This window comes from Parambassis ranga, chromosome 9, assembly GCF_900634625.1.
Source record: "Parambassis ranga chromosome 9, fParRan2.1, whole genome shotgun sequence".
Taxonomy (NCBI): Eukaryota; Metazoa; Chordata; class Actinopteri; family Ambassidae; genus Parambassis; species Parambassis ranga.
This window is the reverse complement of record NC_041030.1, coordinates 11,224,667-11,252,053: the sequence shown is the minus strand read 5'-3', so window position 1 is coordinate 11,252,053 and position 27,387 is coordinate 11,224,667. Positions and strand designations below refer to the sequence as shown.

The following is a 27,387-nucleotide window of genomic DNA, read 5'->3' as shown; positions in this document are numbered from 1 at the left end:
TAATTACAGGCCTATACGCTGTGCTTAATTCTCAAACAATAGGGTATACTTTTACACAAGGACACGAAATTACTCTCCATTCAGAATGTACTTGACTAGACAACAGTGCTCTTCATGTTCAGGGGACATTTATGCTGCCGTAACGATGCTGTGCAAAAGCCAGACTGCAAGTCTCTTCCTGTTGTTCCCTGTCATTACAACGATGTTCCCAACAACATAATGAGGCCAGTGAAAGAAATAATCTATCTATCTATCTATCTATCTATCTATCTATCTATCTATCTATCTATCTATCTATCTATCTATCTATCTATCTATCTATCTATCTATCTATCTATCTATCTCATTTTTTCCTTTCTTGTTTCTCTTCATGCAGAATGGTGCCCAAATAATACTAGCCACTGGTAACTGTCATCCCAGAGATTCATTTTCACTTCTGTTAATTCCCTTCTTTCTTTACTGTTTTTCCTTCCACCGCACCTCTGTTGTTCCTCAGTGGTCAAAGCCACATGTCTGACAGTGATGGTGTTGTTCCGTCATTCTCTGTTGGCCTTCTGCGACAGGCACCCACCTCCTGACTCTTAATTGGTGGAAACGCTAGCAGCATCTGGTTCTGGCGAGCGTCTTCGTCCACCATGGCGCTTATCCAGCTATTTGACAGCTGGGTGCCATAACATCATCACCTTGGCGACAGACTGGACCCCGGCACTGTTCTAGAGTACCTGCCACTCAGCATTACCAGCCGGCCTCACAGAGTAGACAGGGCATTTCATGCATCCAAGAAAATACAGCAGTTTGAGTGTCAAATTTGATAATAAGCTTATTTGAGCTCCCACCAGAAAACACCACAACAAACAGTCCTTCCCGCTCACCATGACTAACCCGGTCTGTGGGAAAGGGACTAATATTTTAGTGGATGAATTATATGGCCTGTGAACTTTAAAAGATGCTGCCAGCAGTGCATGGTGTCAGTGTGCCGTTTTATATAATGTCATTTCAAGTCAACTGCTCACTGTATGCTTCCAACAGCAATAAAATTAGAGAAAGCAGAGCACTGGTTGGTCATGAATAAGTTCTTTAAGGACTTGACCAGGAATGGTCAAGATCAATCATTTCTATACATTTAATGCAAGGTTGACAGTTGATAAAGCCATTGTTATCTGGAAAGACTGAAATAGCAATCAAAGCTAAGCATTCTATATTTGAGTGTTTTTTAATAATGTGTAAGACAAAGAGTCTTACACATTAGCCCTCATTGTTTTAATAATACTCAGTCTTTAATAATAAATCATTTTTTGGACACACATCTTTAAAATCAGAGTTGTCAGGAGTTAGCCAAGGTACCCACATAAGAAACAAACTTCATAAAATAAAGTAAACATGAGAGCCATCCTGGTTCCTGCAGGATGGCTCTCAGTCCACACATCACATCATATTTACTGCTTTTTCTTGTCCACGCATAAGAAAACACAGTGGTGGCCATACAGGAGAGGAGGCAGCAGAGGAGCAAACAGCATCAGGGCACCATTTTCAAACTGTGGTGACCAGTGGCTCCTGTCTGTCCGTGGCCTCACAGCCGTGCCTCAGCCCCACTGGTTCAATGAAGGTATTCACATACTGGATTCCAGTGGCCACAAAAACATCTACCCCTGACGGACACGGTGGCTCTTCTAGGTAAACAATGACCTGTGCCAAAATTTGAGCCATATGAACTGTCTCTGTCTTAGTTTTTGGTTGCTCTCTGGCTTTGTTTCCCTCTGCAGCTTTTACCAGCCTCAAAATGAAAATCAGCATGCAGTTTAACAGACCTCAGAACTCACGTCCTGAAATTAAATGCTCCCAGTCAGTAATAAATGTAAATGCTGCGTCTGCACGATTTTCTTTTTAGAAAAGGAAGTAATGATGATTTGGGGGGAGGTTTACTTAAAATCTACATTTATAAAAAGATTAATGACATTAAGCTGTAAAAAACAAGACACAATGAGCAAGGAGATCTTTTTCCAGCCTTTATTGTTAAATTGTCTAATTATTGTTCAGTTTTTAGTATCTCACCAGAGTAGTTGTGTAAGCTGGGGGGAAACTTGATGAACTCTTGGGTTTACCAAAGAGGCAGTGAACTCGTGGGAGAACAAACCACACCACAGAGAGGAATCAAACCTAAAATCAGATTCACTGGCTATTAGGTTTCGAGCATTCTTAGAGTACTTAGAAGTTTGTTTTAATGCAGCACTAACATGTATTTATTAATCTCAGTAAAGTCGTATTCAGCACTTATTACACTGCAGACAGGCAAACACCTTTATTTACTTTGCAGCTCAGCCAGGTTTGAATGACTCCACTAGTTTGCATATCAGTACCTACAGTAAGCATCAGGCTCGACTCTCTGAGTCAAGAAAGTACAATTGATTCATTGTAGTGTTTACCTCTGATATTGTATTTTATGGTTATAAATGGTGTTAGTGAACGCATGTATAATCAAAGAAGATATTTTGTTGAAAGGCTGAACCATGAAAGAGGTTAAAAACATAATGAGTCTTATTAAACATTCAGGATTGGTATTACAGACGTAGAAATGTGCTGTAATTATCCACATTCTAAGGGTCTACATTCAGAGGTCCCAAACAGTGTGATTTTTGCAAAAGATTTTAAAAACTTAAAAAGTCATCACTTTAAATTTTAGTTCCAGCAATTTTCACAAAAATAACACTGAACTGTGAACTTTATTACAAATTGTAATTAACTGAATAGGTGTTCCCAACATCTATTAAGAATAAATTCATACATTCCTACTTTAAATTTAAGAGCAGATTATGGGATTGTACTTGATATTATGTTTTTTTCTCATTAACCCTTTTTTGCATGATTTATTGGCTATGACATAAGTAGCGAGTGGTGTATTTTTGCAGGAACCTATAGGCACCGTCTGGCTACAGCAAGCAGTGGTCTACAGGCTTTCCACATTTATCAAGCATAATTGCTGCTTAAAGTCTTAAATTATTTATTATTGTGAGATCTGACAGTGCTGCTCAGAAGCAAATTGGGATCATCTTCCATGACCACCAAGGATTTGCAGATTGGAGGCAGAACTAAGTTTATTTCCTCAGCTCTGCTTTTATCCCTGCAAACGAAGCGTTTAAAAGGATCACCCGCGACAGATAACCACGTTACTGTACAGACGAATAACGCCGCTGCTCTTAAGATCCTGATTTTGTCTGTGAATTTTTTTTCTCTCTTTTCCTTCACCCTAGTCTAATTGTGCTGATGCTCTCCCTGTGGGTTTTAATGTTTGACACGGCGAAACGCTCTTAAATCCTCCACACTGCTCCCTCCCTTATGAGGCCCCAGTATCTTAAAAGGAAAAAGGATGTATGTCTAATTCACAAATTTATCACTTTGCAAAATGATGCATTAAATGAGAGGGGACACGCTCTGATTTGAAATGCTGACTTTAGAAAAGAAGTTCTGATTTTCAAAATTAGTTTAGATGGGCTCCCTTTCACCCCTCACCCACCCGCTTGCCTCCCACGTCCTCTTGCTTTCGCAGTTATATCACTCTCCCTCCTTGAGATGAGAGGCCATGCAGCTCTGTCTTTGTCTGCCTCTTTCTTTCACTCATACATGCACATGCAAAAAAACATACGTTTTATAGCTTTGCTATGTATGCACAGTGCATATGTGTGTTTATAGTCTTCTACATTGTTCTCACAGTTTTGTTTTTAAAGATTGCACTTATTGCCTTCATGCAATCATCTTTGCTTTTGAGGACAAGACTGTCGGGATGCTCCTTTTTTTTTTACAAACCATGGCTGATTGTTAGTTTGGCCTTGAGATATTCTGAGTTTCCAGTAGATTCATCTTAAGACCAATTTTATATTTTATATGTTCATAAAGGACTTCCATATAAGTGCTATATGTATTGGCCCTTCCCCATTATTATTATATTTTTCATAGAAAGCATACAATTCAAGTTGATGAAGCAAAAGTACTCAATCTCAAGTGGAAGTAGTAACTCATTTTTAAGGTTATATTTCATACTCTGACCGCCCTTATATTATGGAAATGTTATCAGCATTTTGTTTACTCACATGTATATCTTTCTCAGGGGCATTCAAACTTTTTTTAAAAAACGTTTATTTTTATTACTACACTCTGTATTGGCTGTTCCCAAGAGTATATTGAGCTCCCCAGAAGTTGAAACCAGAGAAGACATTTTTGAACACAGTTCTAACAGCTTTGAACGCAGCTCAACTGGCTGTGAGGCACCTTGGGATTCCTCTCGACAGGTCAACCTGCCAAGAAACAAGTTTAAAGGCAGGGGGGGGGACTCAGTGTAAATGTAAATGTCTGCTCACGAAGCAGTGATTCCTAGAGGTGTGTTAAAACAAGGGCGAGGACTAAACTGATGACAACTCCATCCGCACAGCCTTACACCATGGCGGGGGGAAAAAAAGCAAGACATGCTAAGTTTTAAGAGCTGTTCTCTTGACAGATATGTTCTCAGTTATGTTATGTTCTCAGAGAAGCAGTTGTAATCGGACAAAAAGATAACATTGACTTTTTGTGTTAAGGACTTGTGTTCACACTCATACAATCAAAATTGAAACAGAGGAGCAAAATCGAAACAGAGGAGCTCATACTGTCGTCAGATAAAAGTAACTTAAAATTCATAAATACAAAATGTTTTGAGGAAAAATATCTGAAATATAAGGCTGCTATTTCCACTTAGTTCCACATCATTTGGGAGACACCTGCATGTGTAAAATCCATAAAATACTACATGCACACTACTACTTGTCTGTAGAGGCATCTTTAGTTAGGGAAGTGATCAGGGGCCCAGTCATCTGCAAGAACACTATTCCAGCAGCACATGATCAGAATGACCTTTATAGTAAAGCTGGGGGAGTCAGTCTGTGTGAAAGACAGGTGACAGCTTTCTGAATTCATCAAACTGCCTTTAAAAGCATAAAAATGATTCTCTCATCTGACAAGTCAAAAAACGGAGGTGGTCTGCTCATCACTTGGCTAATACCTGTGAAGCACGGCGGTATGACACCTCAGGGATGCTTCTCAGAGGGCAGGGACAGGGAGTCTAATCAGAACGGAGAACGACCGCAGCCAAATACAAAGAAGTCCTTTAAATTCGGTTCCAGAGTGCAGCGGTCTGAACTCGGGCGACAGTTCCCCCATCAACGCAACATAAAACTAGAGAGAGCCAAGGCAACACTGGAAAGGCTACAGGACTCCAGTAAACCTGAAGATGATGGTTCACCCACAGACCCTTTCTATCCAATCTAAAGGAGTTTGACATGGTCTGCCAAAAATGAGTCAAATATATACAAATACATACTGTTGATATGCATGTGTATATGTAGTGATAGCATTTTGCTGTGTTCCTGTCATTAAATCACACATTCAACAACTTCAACCCAGTCATTGCACAAGCTGTTTGCTGCCATCCTTTTGGTATGCTCTGCAGTGTAGGCGAGCAGGTCTAATAAATAGTGTTCAGTGTAAAGTTACCAGGCAGTCAGAGTTCTTTGGCTACTCACCAGACATAAAGCTGTAAATCAGAGGGAGTCAGCAGATTACTGAAGCATGGCGCGTGGTTAGAGTCTGACTGCAGGTGTGTGTTCTCAACACGAGAGACAGAGGGCGAGAGGAATGGAAGGAAAACCAGAGCAGAACTGAGAATGTATTCGGTTGATAGGGTCACTTTCCTCAGGTCTCCAGGTGCAGGATCATATTGTGCACAAGGTCCTCCAGCTTCCCCGTCTCTGTTTTATTTTCCATAATGCATGTAGAGTATATCCATACACATGCATTGTTCATTAAAAGGTGGCAGCTATTGGTTTGTGTTCCTCCACCCAGTTGAGTATAATGCAAGGATGTACAGTCTACATGTGTGTGTGTGTGTGTTTATGACTAAATCCCTGAGGGTACATCACACTCCGTGTTACTCATTGTGTTATCCTACATTGTGTATGATTCAAAGACTGCTGTTCTCTCCCGCTTGATGGAAACAAACACAGCCTCATTAGGTACACACACATACACATACACACACACACATGGATAGAAACATGTAAACAGCACACATAATGAACACAAGAGCATTAGAGCAGGATGACATCCACTACCCTAGAAGGTGAGGTACAACCTCACTCTGCCACTAGTATTAAAGGCTACATGTAATTAAAAGGAAAAAACAGCCTGAACAACCTAGCTGTTATCTTATGAGCTTATTTGCATTACATGGAGTGTACTTATGAGTGTGCTATTTATTTTACACATATACATAAAAGTACACAGACACATTCATGCATCCATGGGAATTTCACCTGTACCAGGCATTAGCACATCTGCTTGTGTCTTATAGATTTTCAAGTATACAGACAGCTGCTGTTGTCTCAACTTCATCTGAGACAAGATGAAGTGCAATGAAAAAAAAAGAAATAGAAAACTACACCACCACCACCACCACTCACTGTGAACCTACTGGGTATAAAGAACGGGTGGGGGAGAGTTTGAAGAGACTGTAAAGGTGAACAGGTGAAAGAGAAAAGCAGAAGTGTGTAGCTTTGCCTGCCACCTCTCTGCCCTTCATTGCTCCCCCCATCCCTGCATCACCTTGCCTCGGGGGGTTGAACAACTGCTTTTGATGGGGGGGCAAGTGTTCTCTCTGTTCTTTCTCTGTGCCTCTGGGTGTACTACCGACTCTCACTACCCTGGCGATCTCCTGCCGCCTCACTCTCTCAGAGTTTCACAAACACGGAAACACAAACACACGTACGAACACACAAGCACTGTGCAACATCTGAACCCTCTTCACTCTCTGCTCCCTCTCATCTTCCTATGTGGGGCTCTTTGTAGCTGCGATGCCTGAGCTTCGTGAGGAGAACAGGAAGAACAAAGCCAGAAAACAGAAGGATGGAGAAAAGAGAACCGAGGTGGTGTTGGAGAGGAGAAGAAGGGAGGGGATGGATGAGAAAGAGAGGGAAGCAGCTAATGTTCACATCTTATTGAGAGTGTTGCCTGTTGTTTCTTGCAGAACATCGGTCGGAGAGCGTTTGTGCACCACAGCTTGATTTGGGGGTTGTCCCCAGCTGTGCATGGAGACAGCAGTAAGGAGATGTGGCAGAGACTCTAATTAGACGGGCCTAAGTGTGCTGAACTGAGGGAGAACCCTGGAGCGCAAGCAAACGCTGCTCAGCCCCCCTGCAAACAGAGCGGGAGGAGACCCCCAGCAGTAATTACAACGTTTCACAAACCAAGCAAGACATCTCCAGGAAGTTTTCAATCAGAAAAATCCTCTTCCACTCACTGGGGAGCTGGGAAGGAGCTGTATTTCATTAGCCCTCACCATAGGGTCCTCTAGAAGGGGGGGTTTAAGCTTTGACTGGGGGAGGTCATCCTGTTGCTTCTGCTGTAATGTGATTGTGATTCAGCATTGTTAGTGAAATTAAACTTGACACTGCATCTTCAGGGGAAAGTGCAAAATCTCAGTAATGCTCAGATGGATATGAAGTATTTTTATTTAAATTGAACATTTTGAATGAGTGTTTTAGTGGGAGAGTGTTCACCACACGGAATTCTACAACTAAGATCCTTTCATATAGTTGCACTTTAAATGAGAGCGAAAACAATGAGGCTGTTTTCATGTTATATTTTGCATAGGTGTTTGACTCAATGCAGAGTCACTGCATGATGATGTAAAATTCTACACTTTCCAAAAACATGTTATTTGTTTTCTCCCCCGTGTAAACAGGGATAAAATGTAACATAGTGTAAATGCAACAACAGTATATATGCTATAGGAGCGAAAGATGGAGAGCTGAATGTTGCTGTGTGTAGGATCGCTTTTTGTGCGTGTAGTCAGTGAGTTAGTGTGCGTGACAAAAAAAACAACCACAGCAAAGGTGTGAAGGCACTCTCACCTGTCTCAAGCTGGAAGCATGCCAAGCCTGCACACACACACACACACACACACACACACTTACACACACTGTTACATGTGTCACGGAAAACAGATGTGCGAGCAACAACGCTGCATCAATTATCTCACCAACTTTGCTTCAGTAAATTAGAAAGGGATAATTATGTCGTACCTATTTTTCTACCATGTCTATCTTTTTCACTTTTTTTTGTTTTGGCATGGGTAGTGGCAGTTGTCATGGAGTGCATGTAAAATCATCTGCGCAGGTACAAAATGTCTAATCTATGCTTTTCCTGTTGGGATTAGCTAAGGATGCTGTGGTATGGCTGTCACAAAGTATTAGGGAGGGAAAATGAGGAACAGGAGCAATATGGGACACCTACAACTTTCCTGCCAGACCAAAATGAGTATATATATACAGACATATAAAATGCACAACACCAGCAGTGGAAAATACTGAAGAAAACACATCTTGGATTGTGGAATTTGTTTTATATATATATATATACAAGTAACCTTCTTTTCACATATGTTTTTTTTCTGTATATTATTTGCTAACATAAATATGCATTAGCTTTATCTTCTCTTCTTACTAAAATCCACATGCCTTTAGTTCAGTGCAGAGATGGTAATTACAATCACACTAAATAGGCTTGAACCGTATCAAAAATTAATTAATATCAAATTTATTTGGGTTATCCATTGCTAAAACACATGGTTCTTGCATGCTAATGCCACATATTTTGAAACATTCTTGCAATTCAATTACTTGGGAATATCATTAAAGGCAACAAATTTACAGTTTAATTTGTGTAGACTATTTAAGTCGCTCCAGAGCTACAGAATCCCCTTCCTCACTAAGTGGATTAATTAATTTGAATCAATAAAGTCTCTTAGTCTGGTTGTACTACTCCCTCCCCTCCCTCTAAAAAAAATAACTAACTCCACACAAAGCCTTATCAGCTGCAGTGAAGGTCCAAACCCTGGCTTCTGCTGAGACATTACTGGCAGATGATTTCTGCCCTGTTGTCTGCTCTCTTTCTTTCTTTCCTCTTTTCAAAGTTTGTGCAGTCAGTTAATTTGTTGCAGTGTTTGTTGTCTTTTATATCAAAAGTGTAAATAAACACACACATTTTCTATACATTTTGCATAAATATAAATAACTACAGAAACAAATGGAGCCTGTTGCAATTTTAGACACTAAGTCAACGTTTAGCATTGATGAACCCCATCATTCTCAACTATAGAGGTAGCCTACTGTTCAAACATACCCTACAATCTGTACTTGATCATTTTCACAGCTTTTTAAAGGCTGTTCAAAACGTCTTGCAAAATTCAAAAGTTTTGTTTTGACTGAATGTGGAAACAGATCCTCATTTTGCTCTGGAGTAGAAAAGCAAGTTAAGCTTAAGAATCTGTGGATTAAAACAACTCTCCTTTTGACAGGTTTTGTACAAAAACAGCAGGAGACTGAGTTGCTTGATGAGTCACTGTGACTACCCTGCAATGTAAAATTCATGTGAAGAACAATATTCAGCCTCCACATGTCAGTGTTAAACATTGGTTTTGCTGTTTTAGTGTCATTTTACATTATTGGTAAAAAGCATAAAAGTGCCTCGCTATGTGCCTTAACACATAAAACAGCTCTAGTGGATTTACTTCACATTTCTGTGTGCCCCCATAAACTTGTAAAGGAGATCATTCATGGTACATTTGATTCCTACTTTCAATTAAGGATTAAGTACAGCTGTCTTCAGACATAAAGATTATATTGTGTGATAGGTGTCGACTTTCTCTCCTGGTTTCTAAGAGGAAAGACCAGTTTAGTTTTGATACCCAAAGAGGAAGGAGTCTGAAAATAGTGTTGACAGATGACTCTTTATTCATAGCCAGTTGAGTAGGGTGTCTTGTTTTGAAGGGGTTGAGAACAAAATGTTCATCAGTGACAGACAGGTAACAACATCATCTACTCATATTATCTTGTGTTAGTTATATATATACCATGTGTGTGTGTGTGTGCGTCTGTTTTCGTTCCCTCACTCACTTTCACTCGCACGCCTTCCTTCAGCCGTGGTGAGGAATCTGATGCAGAGGTGTTGCATTTCTGTTTGTGTAAGTGTCTGTCAGAAGTCCAGTTTGGAAAGTCTGAACAGCTACACTTGTCCTCTTTAACATGGAAAGCTCAAGCAGTATTTATCAGATAACACAGGTTTGCACGTGTGTAGTGTCAGGATTTCTCTGAGTAGGAGATCACTGAAGTGACTGGATTGTATCCTGAACGTATACACAGTTGTTTACTTCCCTCCTGTGTCAGTGTTTTACTGCTGTGGTTCAAAATCCTTGTTAATAAATTACTGCCTACATTTATTCATTTCTGTTATTTCATTTTTTTTTCTTTTTTTTTGCAATTCTGTTTAGTATTCAGCCAAAAGTATCCTGAGTTGTTTTGTTTATTTTTCACTCAGACCTTGGTAAAATTACACTCATCACTCAGCAATATCAAACTGCCTGTGAGAAACGAGGAACAATGAATGGAACATTGGTTTAAACCACTTTAAGCAGATGGTTACAAAAGAAGGGCTGTTCTCTATTTTTTTATTTATTTTTTTATTTTATTTTTTTTTTTGCCTTATTAAATTGTCACATCTGTGTTGTAAAAGCTGCAACCAACACTGCTCCTTGGAATTTAATCAAACTCACAAAGAAATAGAGATCAGAAGGAAGAAAAAAAACAGATATGAGAATATCAGCGGATGTCCTCTGCTTTCAGAAGAATACACAGACTCCAATGAATACAAAGAAATAAAAAAAACATGTTTACAAGAAGCGGATACTCACTCTAAGATGTCAGTAGCCTGCACTGTGCCTCTCTGATATTAAATACTGAGGAGAACATCAACCAAATGGTGAGAATCATTTCTCACAAACGGATTAAATGTACATAATAAATAATAACCATTTTTTAATATTTCAGTCTGACAAGACAGATGGAATTTGTAAATTTTTACTTAAAAGGCACTCAGTTTTTGCTAAAGTCTTCTCATCAATGCAGAAGAACACAATCATTTTGTCTATTTTTTATATTTGGTGTATTTTATACCAGGTACAGACAGAGCGCAATCAGTCAGCTTAAAGGTAATGTTTTTTCACTTTAACCTTTTTTTTTACTCTAATGCAGAAGACAATTGACAAAACAGGCACATACCCACACCGACTTGTGTTTGTGAAATATTGGCAATACTGCAAGCAGAACTTGCAGACATCTCTTTAACATCCTCCTGCTGTCATATGACTACAATGAGTCTACAGCTAAATGTAAGTCTGAACTGTAGAGACAACCTGTCTTCACAGTAATGGTAGAAATTGAAACAACTGTTTATGAGACCTCATGTGAATAAAATGTGGAATAAAATGTAAATTATCACCGGAGAAAATGTAAACATAAACCTAATCTAAACTTCTGCGAGCAAATATGAAAGTAAAATGAAAAAGGTGTTTTTCTGCCCTATAAATCAACCTTTCGATATGGTTCTCTATGCACACTTTTGAAGCAAATGGATGCGTCTGGATGTGCAGGTCTTGGCTCAGACTCACTCCAAGCTGATGGATTGGTTCAGGTATTTGAGTCAAAACCAAAGACACATGTTCCATTTTAACAGATCTCAGATCTTTGCTAATGAGTCTGAAACCACAAGCCAAAGCTGTTTGATTTGCCAGCAGAGCTGAAGCATCACATTTGTTCCTAGCAAGCTGTATTAACTAATCAGAGTGTGTGTGTGTGTCACTGATATCCTATTTCTGTTCTCCGAGAAGCATTTAAAAATGTTATTTACATTGTCTTTGCCAGGCAATCACACTGATTACATTTTCATTCATCCTAATGACGCTTCTGAAACTTTGCACATACCTGAGGACATATTCCTACAAAAAAAATATATCCTGTATGTTTAAATTTAGATGCTGTTATAGGTGAAAAAGAGTGAGAGAGAAAAACATGGACATAAAGTATCTGGTCATGCGGTATATTTTGCAGTTCCATAATTCCATAATTTCAGTTCAAGAAAGAAAGCAGCGGGTGCCCTGCTCCATTCACTGTCCTTTTAGGTGCTTTTTTCAGTTAGGAGAGTGGTGGGCAGTTGGGCACTTTAACCTAAAACACTGTAATGGGTGACGACTCAGGGTTATACTCGCACTCCACATCCATCTACTCAGAGCAGCACTACCAGAAACTAAGCTCAACCAAGAGCTGCCCTTTCAAAAATGCTTTTACCCCTTAGTGGCTCTACACAAAGGAAGTAAGTTCTGGACTTGTGAAATGACAGAAAATCAATACTGAGTAGAACCAGCGCTACTGAAAGCTCAGATAATAAGTTGGATCAGAATAACTGCCTGTGTGACGCCTAAACCTGGAAACGAATTAGCCGTCATCATTTGCGGTGCATACTGATACTATGCAATTTTCATCCAGAGCTTTGTTTCTGCAGAAATCTGCTTTGCTTTTATTATAAAAGAAAGAAAATACATAGTTGTTAACAACCAGAAACTAAACACTAGTACCTCCCATAATAACAGTGGATGTGGCCGTAATCCACCAGCAGTGCCATGGCATATGGATGATCCAGAGACATGCCTCTCCATCTTGGTGGATCCATCTGTCAGTCTTTGCTGGTGCTTTGCTGCTTTCTCTGGCACATTTGACAGCCCCACGCCTCAGCTAGATTAGAAAATTATACAAATGTGAGGTTGGAAAGGTGTAATTGAAGATGGCAAAAGGGCTGATTGGGAGACATTTAAATGATTATTCTTCAGTGTTCAACACGGAGGGCGTGTGGCAGAGGCCGCAGACAGAAACACTTTGAAATTATTGCTGCTCCTGACAGGTGGATGACAAGTCTCGCTCTCCTTCTCTCCCTCTGCAAACCTGTAGTGTGTCAGTGGTGATTGTGCTCGTGTACGGGTGTCTGTGGTCCGTACGAGCTTGTAAGAGTGTTGTATAAATGTCTTCCTGCGCATTTGCTCGCATGCTCTCGTCAGTATGTGCGGACTTGCATGAGATATATGGCTGACAGGCATGCCTACAAGCCCTGCGGAGTTTCTTACTCAGTGCCACCACAAAGCAGAGAGGATTTACATCAGACACTACAATGACAGTATCTAAGGGAAGAAACAACACACCATTTAATGAAGAGGCTATATTAAGAAATATCACACTGCTCTCTGAAATATAAATCACAAATACAAATATAAATCAGACAAGGAAGGAAGGAAGGACAGTGGGTGCAAAGCATGGCATGACACTGGGATGGTCCACCTTGGTTAGTTGTATTAAAGTTATCATATTTATCCCCCTTTTGGAGCAGCCCTTTGTTTCTGTATGGAAGGAAAACATCCTTAATTCTGTGCAGTAACTTCCACATAAAGCCCACAACTGTATTTTAAATAATGGCCACTTGAGACACCTGAAATAAACACGTTTAGAGCTTGCAAAAAGAAAAGAAAAGAAATAAAAAGAATAAGATTTTTTTCTTGATCAGATCTGGATCTGGTTGCTGCTATGAGTGACAGGTGGATGCAACCTCAGAACAAAAGCTGCTGCTTGCCTCCCTCATCTTGACTGCTTTGCCCATATCTGGACTTAACAGGAGTAAAGTAGAGTTGACTACTTTCAAAACTGCTTAACAAAACATTATGTTTGTCCAACTTTGCTTTCAGATAATTTTGACTTATCACTTGCATTGGTGGGCTTCAACAATGACTTGAACTTCTGTATTTTCTGACCAAGTTACGACTTCCCCTCCTTTGCATGCGTGGCAGACAATCATACATTATACTGCGTGCCACAATGAAACAACTGACATATCACTTTTTCCCCTGACATAGTCAGATGTTTTGTATCTATGCGGTCTGTGTCAGAGTTGTGTTCTGTCATGCTAAATGCAGTTGACAGAAGAGCCAGGCAACACCCTAAACCTCTGGCCTGAGACTTTGTTTTCCCTGGGCACCAAAGCACTGTACTCCCTCAGGGTTTTGGTCTGCAAGCTGCAGACTGTGGCTGTTTAACTGTACTCTCTCATGTTATACATTTGACATGACCTCAAAGGGTGTAGCAAAGTATGGAGCTATACCCCAGCCAGAGGACTGCAATGACTACCAAGACTGACAGCAGTTAAATGAAGTTTACTAAAAGGAGAGCTGTAATTTTAAATAATCGATATTTTAAATAATCATATTTATTTACATCACATTTTATCCCAAGTTTTTGTATTAGCTTCAAGGGACATGTAGACTCATCTGAATCTCTCACATATACAGAAGATTTGCTACTAAGCAGCAAGACAATAATTGGCTGTTGATTGTGGAAAATGCATCTGATGGTGTATTTTTTACTAACTGAACTCATACTTAAACATGAGCTATGAAAGTGATATCAGGCAAATCAGGAAATGACAGGTTGGAGGAGTTGAAGGAATGCAAATTTCTTGAAAGGTGTGTAATGTATAATGATATCTGGTGGAGGAAGTCAATAACTGTGAAGTAATGACTGACACAGTTCAGCGTACACAGATTAGCATCTTCTCACTTACACACATAAAATAAAATAAATAATTAGAAAATATTTAATGTTTTTTTTAATTATCATTGAAAAAAAGGTTTTAGTGTTTTAAAAAATAAATATGTTTTTGGCAGAAAGAGCAAATGATAAGCACTAAATGTTTTTTTTAGATGTTACCGTTTAACTGAGAGTTGACTGGCTGGACTAGAACGTCATTTAATGTGCCCCTTCACCCACCAAATATTGGATGTGAAAGTGTTAATAAAAATGTTAATGAATGATTTTGCATTATATACACAATGTACATTCAGTTCAGTGAATATGTACATTATATGAATGTAACAAACACTAGAAACCTTTCATCATATGACTTTATGAAGTCAAATGCTTTGCAACATATCATAGTAGACTACGTTCTGCTCTGATTTAATAACTAAAGGATCTACTTGTGTGCACTGATGCTAAATATAGCCTATCTTTGAAAAATACACTAATAGGCAATTTCTTGCTTGGCATGTTTTCAAAGCAAGTCTCGATCATATACTGAGTTAATATGGCATTATTAAATGTGGTGCAGTATGTAGTTAAGATGAGTTCAAATGGCATCAGAAGTTCATCACTGTCTCCGTTAATAATGGTTTTCAAGTCAAAACATCTACCACAGAGATTTACTCAGGGGTGAAAACACTCAAAGAGCAACACGAGGAGTAAATGAGACTTAAAGCCTTCAGTTTTAATTGAATGATGTGGCTGCTCAGTATCAATGTCAGTGATTAAAACTTAACGCTTGACTATTAATCAAGTGCTCATTTCTGATACTGTGAGTTTGGTCCAATGTACTTGTGAGAGAAAGAGATGTGGCTAATCAAGAAGTCATCCTATTTTTTTACCCTTTCTTACTCTTTTGCTAATGCCTTTCCTGTGTCTGACTGTTTCCCCCAAATTGCAGATATGGGGCTGATGTTTCAATTGGACAGCACATCACTTTAAAGATGGTGCCTGAGGCTAATTTGACTCACTGTAAAAGAAAAGAGAGAGAGAGAGAGAGAGGAGTGAAGATCGTCTGCTGCCGCTCGCCATCAAGTTGAAGAAGCACCACACTTTACTACATGTGTCATTACATATATATACATATATGTATATACAGTAAATATTCTTTATATTTATATATATATTATATATTTATAAGTCTTTCTTCCCTATTTGGACTCAACCCCCCTGGAAACTGTGTGAGAGAAATGTGAGTGAGATTTATGTGGAAGTTAAGGCAAGTACAGAGCAGTAAGTGCAAGGGAAATTGCTTCGCTTTGTTACCATGGCCACCAGAAAATGCTTTCTGTTTTTCTCCAGCAAGAAAGGCTGAACAGACAAAGGAAGTAGGTGGAAAAGAAGGATCCTAAGGATCTAGATGTTTTACTTTATTTAAGGATACACAGGTTGTACATTCAAATATTCTTGTTACATCTTGAGCATATATATTTGAAATTTGAAATTTTTATTATCTGTATTTATTTCAGTCATTAAATTAAAAATTATGCACAGAGCGTGTGTGATATATATTTCATATTCCCTACAGTAGTAACAGGACTCACATTTATTTCCTGTACATCAAGCCTTTTGGAAAAATGTCAGACTGGATATACAGAAGGAACAGTGTGGGCTAAAGAGTTAGCCATGGCACTAGTCATAATCCACCCTTCAAAAGAGCCAGATGGAAAGGGTAAGGTTTCAGTCAAAATATTGTTTTTGGATTGAGGTGCGCGCTTGCTCTCTCACTCTTGCTCTCTCTCAATCTCTCCACGTCCTTGTCTCTCTCAGACTTTCTCTCTTGTACTCTCCAGGTCTCTTTCAAACCCTCCTGCTGTGCTTTATCAGATCCTGTCATAAGGGGCCTCCTATAAAACTAACAAGCTCATCAGAACAGAGCTCTAGAGGGCCGGTTTGGTCAACCCTTGTTAATCTACCAAGGTCCTGGTTGGGTTAGGTCTTCAGCTGGTATTTATCAAAAATATCAGATCTGGAGAGCTGATTCAAAGTCAGCACTTCAAATCGTTTTCATTGAGAGTGATTTGTGATGAAAACTACGGTGAAAGGCACCTGAGCAGTGGTCCTAAATCAGCGGTTTCACCCTGAGACGCTTGATAAACATACAGCCCATAGGGTTGTGTCTGGGCTGCTGGTGGGGCTGTGGGGCAGAAAGGTATGTGCTTAGTGGTGATTGTGCACTGCGGCCTCCCCTCATTCTCCGAAGCACAGAGCGCACACAGAGCAACCTTGTGTGGAGCAGAGGGGCGGGTGGACACACTAAAGTCAGCTCACGCCATGCAGTGTACTGTTGGTAAAAGACAGACTTACATTGCACACACTTAGATGACATTATATTCTCATGCTGCTTATCTGATACTTAACTTTCCTAATTCATCTCTTCACTGTAATGCTGAATGATTTACAGTTTACATTATGGTGACTTGCTTTTTGTCCCCAAAAAGTGGGTCCCTGCACTATGTGTAAACATTAACAGTATGTCCCAACACTTATACTCACATTAGTTCTACTACGGTGCTTCACATTATTATCATTTAACAAGAAATTTAGAAAACTAACAATCATGTATTCTCATAATCATCACCTCTTAGCCAGACTGTAGGGTTGCCCCAGACGACTGTAGAGTTATTATACAAGCCCTCATAAATCCACCCAGTGTTACATAAACCTGTCACTGGGTTCATTACAATAATTATTTTAATTTTCTGTTGATGATTTAATGATAAAGCAACAGAGAAAATAAAACAGAGTGAAAGCAGTTTTCAGAGGAGACGCTGTGCCATGTTTCCTGTTGAGTGCTTGTCACCTTTTAGCTGACAGAACACTTTGTGTTTCACCACTGGCATAGCCCACAGTGTAGTGAGCCACAGCACAGCTTCACCCTCCGTGACACACACACACTTGTAAGGACAAAAGCACACATATGTACTGTGATGAGCGAATACCACACACATGCACACGCATCAGCACACTTTAATACTCCGGCTGCACAAAATTCCTACACCAAAGGCCAGGATTATCCACCAACAGGCAGCAGGGGAACCGACAGCTGCAGATAACCCTTCCTGCTAGTTGATTCTATACATCAATAGGAATATACAATGTGCATTAAACAGCTCATCTGGCACCAGTCTTTAAGGTGAATAAGACAACAGACATGGTTAACGTCATAACTTCTCTTTTATCATCAAATCCTCACATTCACTACATGTGCAGAAATGTACTTTGAATAGCAAGTTTGCTCTGAAATCACAAATCATTCACATTTCTAAAAGCCTTCAACAACAAGCATCACTTATTATACAACCACTTTTCTACAATTTTGCTTGAATTAATCAGAAAACAACAAAAAATAGCCAAGAATACTTTTGGGTTCCTTATATTTAACTGTATATATTTATATTATTCTGTTTAATTAACAACAAAATGGAACTTATTCCACTTATCTTTAGTATGTAAATAATGTGTATAATGCTGATTGACTAAACTGAACAGTCTGCCGTGTTATTCATCTTAAAATGCGTAGACACTCAAATGCATGAGTTGGCATAGTATATATTTGGGAGTTTAAGGAACCGTGTAGTCGGGACAGGATGTACTCTCATTAACGTATAGTGACTGTACCGCAGCACTGACTGGTCCTTGTGGTCGGCAGACTGTTGCTGTTCTGTTTTGTTCCTCTTTGACCCCAGAACAGACACAGCACAGTCTGCTGTGTCTGTCTACTAGATGATGCGTCCCTGCATCATCTAGTAGGTATGTCACAATTAAATGAACTCTTATCAGCGTCACTTCATCCACTCTCCAAACCTATTCCCACACTAAGACATTACTGAATTCCTGTTTGTGAGGTCATTGCAAAAACCAGACACTGATCCCTGAATGTAAAGGCACAAAGGTAGTCACGGTGGCAGAAATCCCCCCCCCCCCCAAAAAAAAAAAAAAAATAAAATAAAATAAACAGATTAGTTGATTACCTGTGCCCAGAAACATGTAAACAATACAGCCAGATCAATACAAAATATATTTCACTGTCAGAAGTGCAAAACACCTATCATCCAGGGAACACCACTGTTTTATCTCCTCTTGCAGTAGATCCACTCTTTTGGATGTATTCTGGGAAAACAGCAATCTATATTCTACTCATCTTTCCTTTCTATCACCAATCTCCACATTAGCAACTGGGCTGATTTAAGAGGGATATATAAAACACTAATTTGGGTGTATCATTCTGTGTCATTATCTACATTAGATTTTGGCGTCAGGTACAAGAGCGTGACTGGAAAATATTTAATAAAATTACAATTACCTCTGTGCCACCCCCACAAAACAGTCACAGGGGATATTATGATTTAAGCTTGTTGATTCTTACACTCCTCTGAATGTATCATTTAGAAAATGGCTTACAGTCAGCATGCCAGCAGCTCAGCCAAACTCAGAAGTTTTCTTTTGGATGGAGATGTATGATTTTTATCAGGTAATGAAAAAGCGACATTTCCTGAGCATTATGGTTCTTTGAAAAAACAAGACTGTAGGCGTAGTTAGTCATAGATATACTCAGTTAAATGAGCTTATAATTACCAAATTATAGGTGTATACCACTGCACCTGGTATTTTGACATTTGACAAGATGCTATCAATACTGGCTAATTTCTTCCAGTGGCTTAATTTATTTATGATTTACATAGATTACAGTGACTCCTGTTATGAAAGAGGTAGTAAGGCCATTTGTTACAGCAAAGTTTAGAGTTTTATTTTTTGTATTTATCTTAGCTCAAGTTATTATATGTTTGTGTGTCAAATTAGAGAAACAAACACGCTCTCAGACAGGGATCGCCCAGTCCTGCTTAATATCGTAGCATGACACGTCTTCTGTAAAAATGTTTACAGGCCGATTAAAAAACGACACTGGAAGTTTCTGCAAAGTACTGATGTCCAGTTCGGTTTGAACAGGGCACAACTAACAACAGGATGTTGTAGTCTGGAAGTGTGGATGTGTGAAGGGGGCAAAAAGCAGAGGGCAGTCTTTTTTTGCCACCATAAAGATGGCAGAATTCTTTGGGGGCTGGAGTGGTTGTGTATGCCAGTGCTGACAAAGGTCTAGAGTTTGTGCATGTGTGTCTGTGTGTGTGTGTGTGTGTGTGCAAAAAGAGATGGGGGGTGACACTGATCCCTCAGAAGGCTAAATTTACTCATGAGTGATGGGGGCAGGTGGATTCGGGTTGGGACAGAGGGGGTGGGGGTAGTGGTGGTGGCTGGAAAGAACCGGACCTGGTTTCAGTTCAGGCAGAGATCGGGGGGCAAACACACAACCCAAAACGGGGGTTTCTATTCAAAGCCAGCTGGTCTGGCTTTATTACATGCAGGACATTTATTTTAGGCAGTTTGTTGATCTTTTTTTGTTGTTTTCTTCTTATTTTTTCTTTATATATCTCTTTTGTTGTTTTGTCTTTTTAAAACATTTTTCAAGTGATTTTTGATTGAGCTGGGCCTCAGCTGGTGCTGCAGGGTGTAACTTCCTGGGGAAGCAAAAGAAAAAGGCACGGGTGAGTTTTCACAGTACACCTATTCCCTTCCTTTCCCCCCCTTCTCCACCTCCACCTCTTGTTTGAATCTCATTCTGTCAGTGGAAAACCCGTCTCCATCAGGATTTCAAACCATACGCCGCACAGCGGGTCATGACATGTTTAACAGATTAAGCCATAATTTTGATATTTGAGCTGCTCAATTTGAAATGCTCTGAAATTTATTTTGAAGCACCGTCGCCTAATTGTTTCATTATAGCTTTGCGGCATTGGGTGAATGATGTCTTTGTCATGTAGCGCAACACAGTCAGGCTATACCAGTATGAACAAGGCCAAAAGATACACTTAACTGGTGTTTACTTTGAGTATTTCCTGCTCTTGACAAAGCAGAAAGACACCAGAGAAAGTGTAGCAGCGCTGAAGGAGGAGTCAGCTCCCAGCTGTTGCCAATCACCTCTGTGGAACACTTGGGGAATAACCAACTGCGGCTCCTGAAACTGTGTGTGTTTAGTTTTAAGAGTCTACGCTTTTATTTCTCTAAGGCTAGACAAATGGTTTAAGTCACTAAAGTGGAACGTTATATGGTGTTGTTTTTTTCTGTTTCTAATTCTTCACAGTCAGTTTAGGTTACTGGTACTTTTAAGGGTAATTGCTTAGAACATCTCTTTGCACAATCTGGAATTATCAGAGAGAGAAAAGAGCACGGCCTTAGCGTGCTGTTTGCTTTAGAAATGACTCACTCCCTCAAGGTAGCTACCTAAGTGGCAAATGCACACTGCATCACACTGCGTATTACGCATGTCAGTGGAAAAACTTTTAAAACAAAGGCAAAACTTTCCTTTGTTATATTACATGAACAGAGAGCAGCTTATTCTGAACCAGATGTAAAACAAAAAGGTCTCTACTGCAGGGCACATGTCCTAAAACAACTACATGGAATGTCATTCCACAGCAAAGGCCTTATTTTTATTTTAATGAGTGGTAAATTACTCTTTTCCTTCAACATTTGATTTAACTGATTTGTTTGCATAAAATTAGTAGTCCATGTGTTTTCTGATTTGACAGTATCATTGAATCATTTCTCATTCTTTCAGACATTTTTCACTATGTGAACAGATCATACAAATGTATTGAACTGTGCATAGACATGAAAACTGTGCCCGCTGTTTGTACCTATATTATAGGTTATGGATATTTGCTGTTCTTTTGCCATTAACCCTGAAAGGCAGGACCTTAGAAACTTTGACCCAGTTTACAGGAACAGTTCAGTCCTCACTTATTAGCTTTTCTGCCCCTGAATTCCACAGCTTTGATGGTCAGCGGAGTTGAGGAAACTCATTGTTTTCTTTCTCTGTAGGGCGGTGAATGCTCTTACGCAGATGCCTTTCTGCCTTTCATACTCACCTCATCCTGCACCATCCACCTCTGCTATTAGTTTCATTGTTGTTTTCTGTTGATTTTTTTGTAGCTATGAATAGTCAGGGAATAATTGTATAGGTTTGGCGGTAACGTCTGGAACGTGAATATCAAATTTTATTCAAAGTTGGGACAGACAAACAAAATGTAGCTTTTTGAAAAGATCTGAGGTTCTTTCCACTTGTTTGGTGGAGTATAATTCAGTGCAGATATACTGAGGTTTCCACTGGGGTTTTGTTCTGTAAATTAAGTGGAAGGTTAAGACACGGTGTAGAAGTAATTTGCTGATTTGTTGTTATTCTGTCGTGGCTGCTGACAGACAGCATGGTAGCAGTTAGCTTCAATGGTTATTTGGTGGGCACCACTGATCCAGATGCTCTTGATGTACCGAATGTTACTGCAGAAAGTGCATTTCATTTTTTAAACAAATTATAACTGAACCAAGACCAATTACACATATGGGAGCACTTTGAAATGTGATGGCATGGAAAGCACAAGTATCTTTGTTCTGTAATGGGTTACAGTAACTGCATAGTAATTTTGCTCTTAGTTTTCTTTTTCATTCCCCTCTGTTATCTTTATAATTTAATTCTGGAAGATTTCCAGCAGTGGTCCGTCCTCCTGTATGAAAACTCTTTTTCCTTCTTACCCCCCTGAGCACTGTCGAGGCCAGAAAACAGTATGACGCTCCGCCGCCACGATGCAATGCTTGTGCGCCGGGGCCGCCTAAATCTACAAAACACGAGCGCTGGCGCTAGGCAGCTCTTTTGATCTGCAGCTAATCTCAGTTGCCTGCCTCCCCTCTGATCATGTCTGAATAAGAATGAGTCGGGGGGTGATCCTGGAGGCACAAAGAGCTTTAGACGTTGCCGCTCGTCTGCCAAGCTCCACTGTGTGTAGCACGGGCCTGCGCTGATGGTCGCTAGGCCTCGCTATCATACATCTGAGCTGGGGAATCCTCATTTAGACACACATTATATTCCGCTCCACTTGCTTTTCTTCACAGTGAGATGCTATCAGCTGCTTGTTGAGAGTGTGGCAGAAGTTGCACTGCCATGCTGAGTGATCTTTAATTGTCAAGAGAATTGGTTGAGGTCAGCAGCTGCAGGAGGGACTTGTGCTGCACAATGGTTACTATGGGAATGATGACTGTAGACTTTTAATGCTATAGCGAAGTTTGTTGTGGGTTACAAAACTACTTTATCAGTAAGACAGTGAGTGAATAGTAGAATAATAAAACTGTGATCTTGTGTTGTGACATTTTCCTAATTTACACAGATTAAGAGTTATGTATCCTCAGATTAGGGTTTCTAAAGAATCCAATGTTCAAAGGCAAGACTGCAGGTATAACCATCAGCTGCAGTAGCTTTTAGGTATGTAAAATCAATCCCGTCATATTCCTGGTGAATATAACTGTAGGTAACAAATGTGAGTTTGGGGTAATTTGAGCCAGCATTTATTCTCTTACATGTTGATCATGGAACTGGCTCAGATGTGGGACCTCTTCCACAGGCTGCATATTTAACACTAATAATGTTGTTTCAGACACAGCTTTTGCACCACTTCAGGAAACACCGGCTGGCACCCCATGAACTGAGGCTTAAAATGAAAAAAAGTAACACTGGCATCTCCCCTTTATGGCACAATTAGAGAAAGGGCAGTGAGAACAATGAAATAACTGTGCCTGTGCTGGAGCAATTCATAGGGAATTACTTTCCAACCATTCAAAAGGAGGAAAAATCATTAGCAGAAAGCGAGTTTCTTTTTTTTGTCTCTCTCTCATTTTTCTTCTTCTCTTGAAGCAATCAAATGGAGACAAAGAGAACCCTGATAGACACACAGACAAAAAGCATGGCAGTTACACTTGAAAAGACACAGGCGGCCAGTGTCAAGGATTAGAATGACAAAAAAAAAATCATAATTAATTGGTTATTGATATTTAATTATGTTATATTTAGATTTTAAAATGGAGAGAAATGTAAATGTTATATTGCTATCCACCTAATTAAAAGGACATAGGAATAAAAAGAATACCTGTTAATGGGAATACCCCCAGTTAACCAATGTGCTTAACCACCTCACTCTGTGCTGAGAAGGGTGCAGACCTCCCCTGCAGGCAGCGCACTTAATTGCAACAGTGCCTGTGTGCAATATGTTTTTCATATATAGCAGATGGCACACTGATGGCACCTGTCATGGATGAATGTATGATACATGCTACATTTTGGTTATGTCAAGCCTGGATAATCAAATATGTAAGCTCTTACATACTTATATGTATATGTGTGTCTGTGTGTGTGTGTATCTACAAGTGCACATGATAAGTGAAGAAGCAACAAGTCTGATCAACAGCTCGCCCAGCAGCGCTGGGTCTCAGTCAGGCAGTGAAGTCACAGGACCATGGGGCTTTTCCAGTGATGTAACTGGAGCATCACACAGAACAAAGGCAGAGCTTGTTGTTCAGCTTGTGCCTCATTCATAATGCAGAAAAGGTGTACAGACAGAATACTGTTGGTTAAACACAGCACATGCAAATCACCTGTGCTGTCTCTCATTTGACACGTGCTTGGTGTCACGGTGTTTTTGTGCTGCAAATTCAAGGTAGTGAATGATGCCGACCCAGCATTGTTAATGTTTTAACCACATTAAGACAGAATTATCACTAGACTAGAAATATTACAGATGCCTTGATGCATTTAACCTTTAGGTTAAAGAACAGTTTTGTTTGCTAAAATGAGAAACAACACTGATGCATATGTGTTTAAATATTAATATTAGTGCTTCTTTGCTTTGTTTCTGAGGTAATATTATGAGGATTATTGCCTGAATTTAGGAATAATAACACTGTCATATTATAGAAACTCATTTGAATGTACAAATAAATACCTCCCAGAATATGAATTTCTGTGTTTTATACATTTCACAACACAAAGACTATATGATCTGATTCAATTAATTAAAATCAATTCTCTCACCTTTGCTCCTCTAATTACAATGTACAGTGGCACGATTTCTGTGACTGTAATTACTGATGATATTTCCCTCTGAGTTTCATTATAAACTTTATTAATACGGAGCTCCAAATCGTGCCTAATATGAAGCTGTGGATGGCTTACACAAAGACCAAGCGCAGATCAGCGGGGAAATATCTGTCATCTCTCCCACTAAGTGTGAGATGACTTCAAAAAGAAGCAGGTATGAGAACAAAACCCAGATGTTCAGTCTGAGGAAGTCCTGCATGGTGCAGATATCAGCTGTTGATGTAAAAAGGAAAATGGTGAGGTGTAAACGGCCATGACACATGGATTGTTTTTTCCAAGCTACATGTTTTAACTGCTATATATTATTGTCGATATTTGTTCATACGTAAATGTTATTTTTTTTAAGAATTTTGTATTATTTGTATACCTAAGTCAAAAATGCACTGGGACTGCCCTTCAAATAGTATCACACATGTACAAACATACACATGTGCAAAAGAGAAATCGATAAGACTCCCCGCTGAGCCTGTGTGATAAATTGGCCCGCAGGTCTTCCAGTACCCCTCTGGCCGTCAGATCACGTAGCATCAATCTCACGTCAAAACACAAAATGTCTCACAAATTCATTAGGGGACCAATGCGGGAAGAGCGACGGAGAGCGGTAAATACCACATAAAGCTGGAAGCATCTTCAGACATATCTGACATGCAAGAAATACTCCATGTGTCTCGTAGTGCTTCTGTAATGCTAGCTAATTCTCAGGAGCAGTGAGGCAGAGTGCTTGACAACATCATCAACTGTGACAGGCAGATTGTGTTTTCACGTGGAGCATGATCGACAACAGATTGCACTGAGCCCGAGCTGTTCCTGTTTGCCCTGGAAATGTGCTTGTGTTTATCTCTTTCCTTTACAGAGTTGTTCCTTTTCTTTCTCCCTCTGTTACCAAAAACACACAGACACTCATATTCAGATGAACTGCGCTGCATGTGTCACATTCTGTGAAGTGAATGCCAAGAGAGGCTTAAGGAACAATCCGAGCAAGATCAATATCAGTAAAACCGCACTTATGTGTTTGACTTAACATCCAGTCGCAGTTTCCCCCTCTTCTTCTTCTTCTCTCTTTTTATGCTAGGATGATGCCAAACCTCACAAAATTGCATCTACCCAAAAGCCTGAAGTGTGTTTATACAGTGTGACATTTTTTTTTTTTTTTTTTTAAATTACATAATTGTTTTTGGCAAACTAATTTTTTCTCCTCCGGGCTTTGATGAGACTGTCAACCCACACTAGAACACGTCCCACAAATACACTCCATACGAGAACACAAGTTCAGGATCGCATGTTCTAAGAGTAGGAGGGAGGGACAGTGGCTAATGAGTCGGGTTGGAGAAAGTTTCAGAAGGCAAGAAACTAATAATTCAGTTCATTTTGATTAATGAGAGAATAGTTTGTTTTAGGAAAACACAAATGCCACAACATGCTTGTTTACACACGCTGACTCTGTGACAGAATCTGAATTTATTACTTTTAAATCCCATGAAGTGACACACCTTGAACTACATAATCCACTGCAATAATGCTTTGAGGGGTTTCTGCTGTATTTAGTTTAATCTGTAGACCCCTACTCAGTAGTCCCAAGAGCAAAATATACAGTAGGTCTTTCCTATTTTGCATTAAATGTATGAGCATTGAATGAGGCTGTTAGTATGCCTTCACCATAGGTTTATCCCCTTAGACAAGTCAGACAGTTATTTATGAATATGCATGAGCCAGTGTTTGCCTCGTTTAATGATTTTTCACAATTCAAATGTATTCAATCCACATCCCCCATTTATTTCTCTGTGTTTTATGTGACCATCACACACACAAACACACACACAGATTATATCATGGAGCACAGTAACCAGATTCCTCTCCTCATGTCTCCATACGTTACGTTTTCTTTCAGGTGCCAACCGAAGACAACCTCAAGCGTTTAAAGGACCTCTTCGATGACCTGCTGACACACAGCATAGAAAGCTACAAGAGCGAAGAAGACGCAAGACGTCAGGCGATCGAAGGAACAGTGAATGTGGTATGTGCGATCACATAGGATGTCTGGTTTTTAGTGCAGCTGCCAGCTCAGAGGTCGTGTCTTTTGAAGGTGTGAAATCTGTGCACCCGGTGTTTCGTACATGCTGATATATGTAACGCTACTGATTATGTGCCATGTTGCACATATATGAACCCCAGTGTTTCTAACAGACTGTATTGATTATAGTGGAGGCCCATGGAGCAAAGGAAGGAGGAAATGCTATTAAAGATTAAAGGGTCAGGTGATGTGAAGGTGGTATCCAGAGTCATCAGACACCACCGGCTTCAGTTACAGGCAGTAATGTCCGCCCGTCAAGAAGATTAGCCAGCTTGATTTATTTATTAACTGATGTCCCACCATTTCCTACCCTGACTGGCTGACTGACTGACTTACTGAATGGGTGGCTGCCTGCATCCATAGCATATACTTCACAGGTGAAGGAAGGGAAAGATTAAGGAGCTGCTCGGTGTCCACTTACAGTACACTCAAGCCGAATTGCTGCATGTATCATGCAAAACAAAAAGTGTTCAACTAATAGAGTTTAATCAGTTGAGTATTTAAAAACATCAAATGCCCAAACTCTAAATGACACATTGTGTTTTATGAGGGTATGCTGATGGAAAATGAAGGCTTGATGGTGTATTAAAGAATCTAACAGCCTTCATTTGTGGCAGTCATTAAAAATCTGATGCAGCAGCCATATAATGTGACTTTAATAGAACTCTGGTATTACAAGGCCTAATCTGTGATACATCTCTGCGGGGAAAGCCACTGCACCGCCTGTCTGTGTCTTATCTGAAGTGGCAAACTTGCTGTTCTAATTGTTATCTTCACACTAATAGAGTGGATGTTTTGAAATC

The 27,387-nt window shown here is 39.8% G+C and overlaps 1 protein-coding gene across 11 annotated transcripts in view; it reads left to right on the top strand.

Annotated features, from left to right (window-relative positions):
• Positions 1-19,820: 19,820 nt before the first annotated feature.
• Positions 19,821-27,387, top strand: part of mef2cb (myocyte enhancer factor 2cb) — a 65,071-nt gene continuing 57,504 nt past the window's right edge. For all 11 annotated transcript variants that reach the window (XM_028415072.1, XM_028415069.1, XM_028415068.1 and 8 more), the window contains exons 1-2: positions 19,821-20,077; positions 26,402-26,527. The gene's annotated coding sequence lies outside the window, so the exon portion shown is untranslated. The remainder of the gene's footprint in view (positions 20,078-26,401; positions 26,528-27,387) is intronic.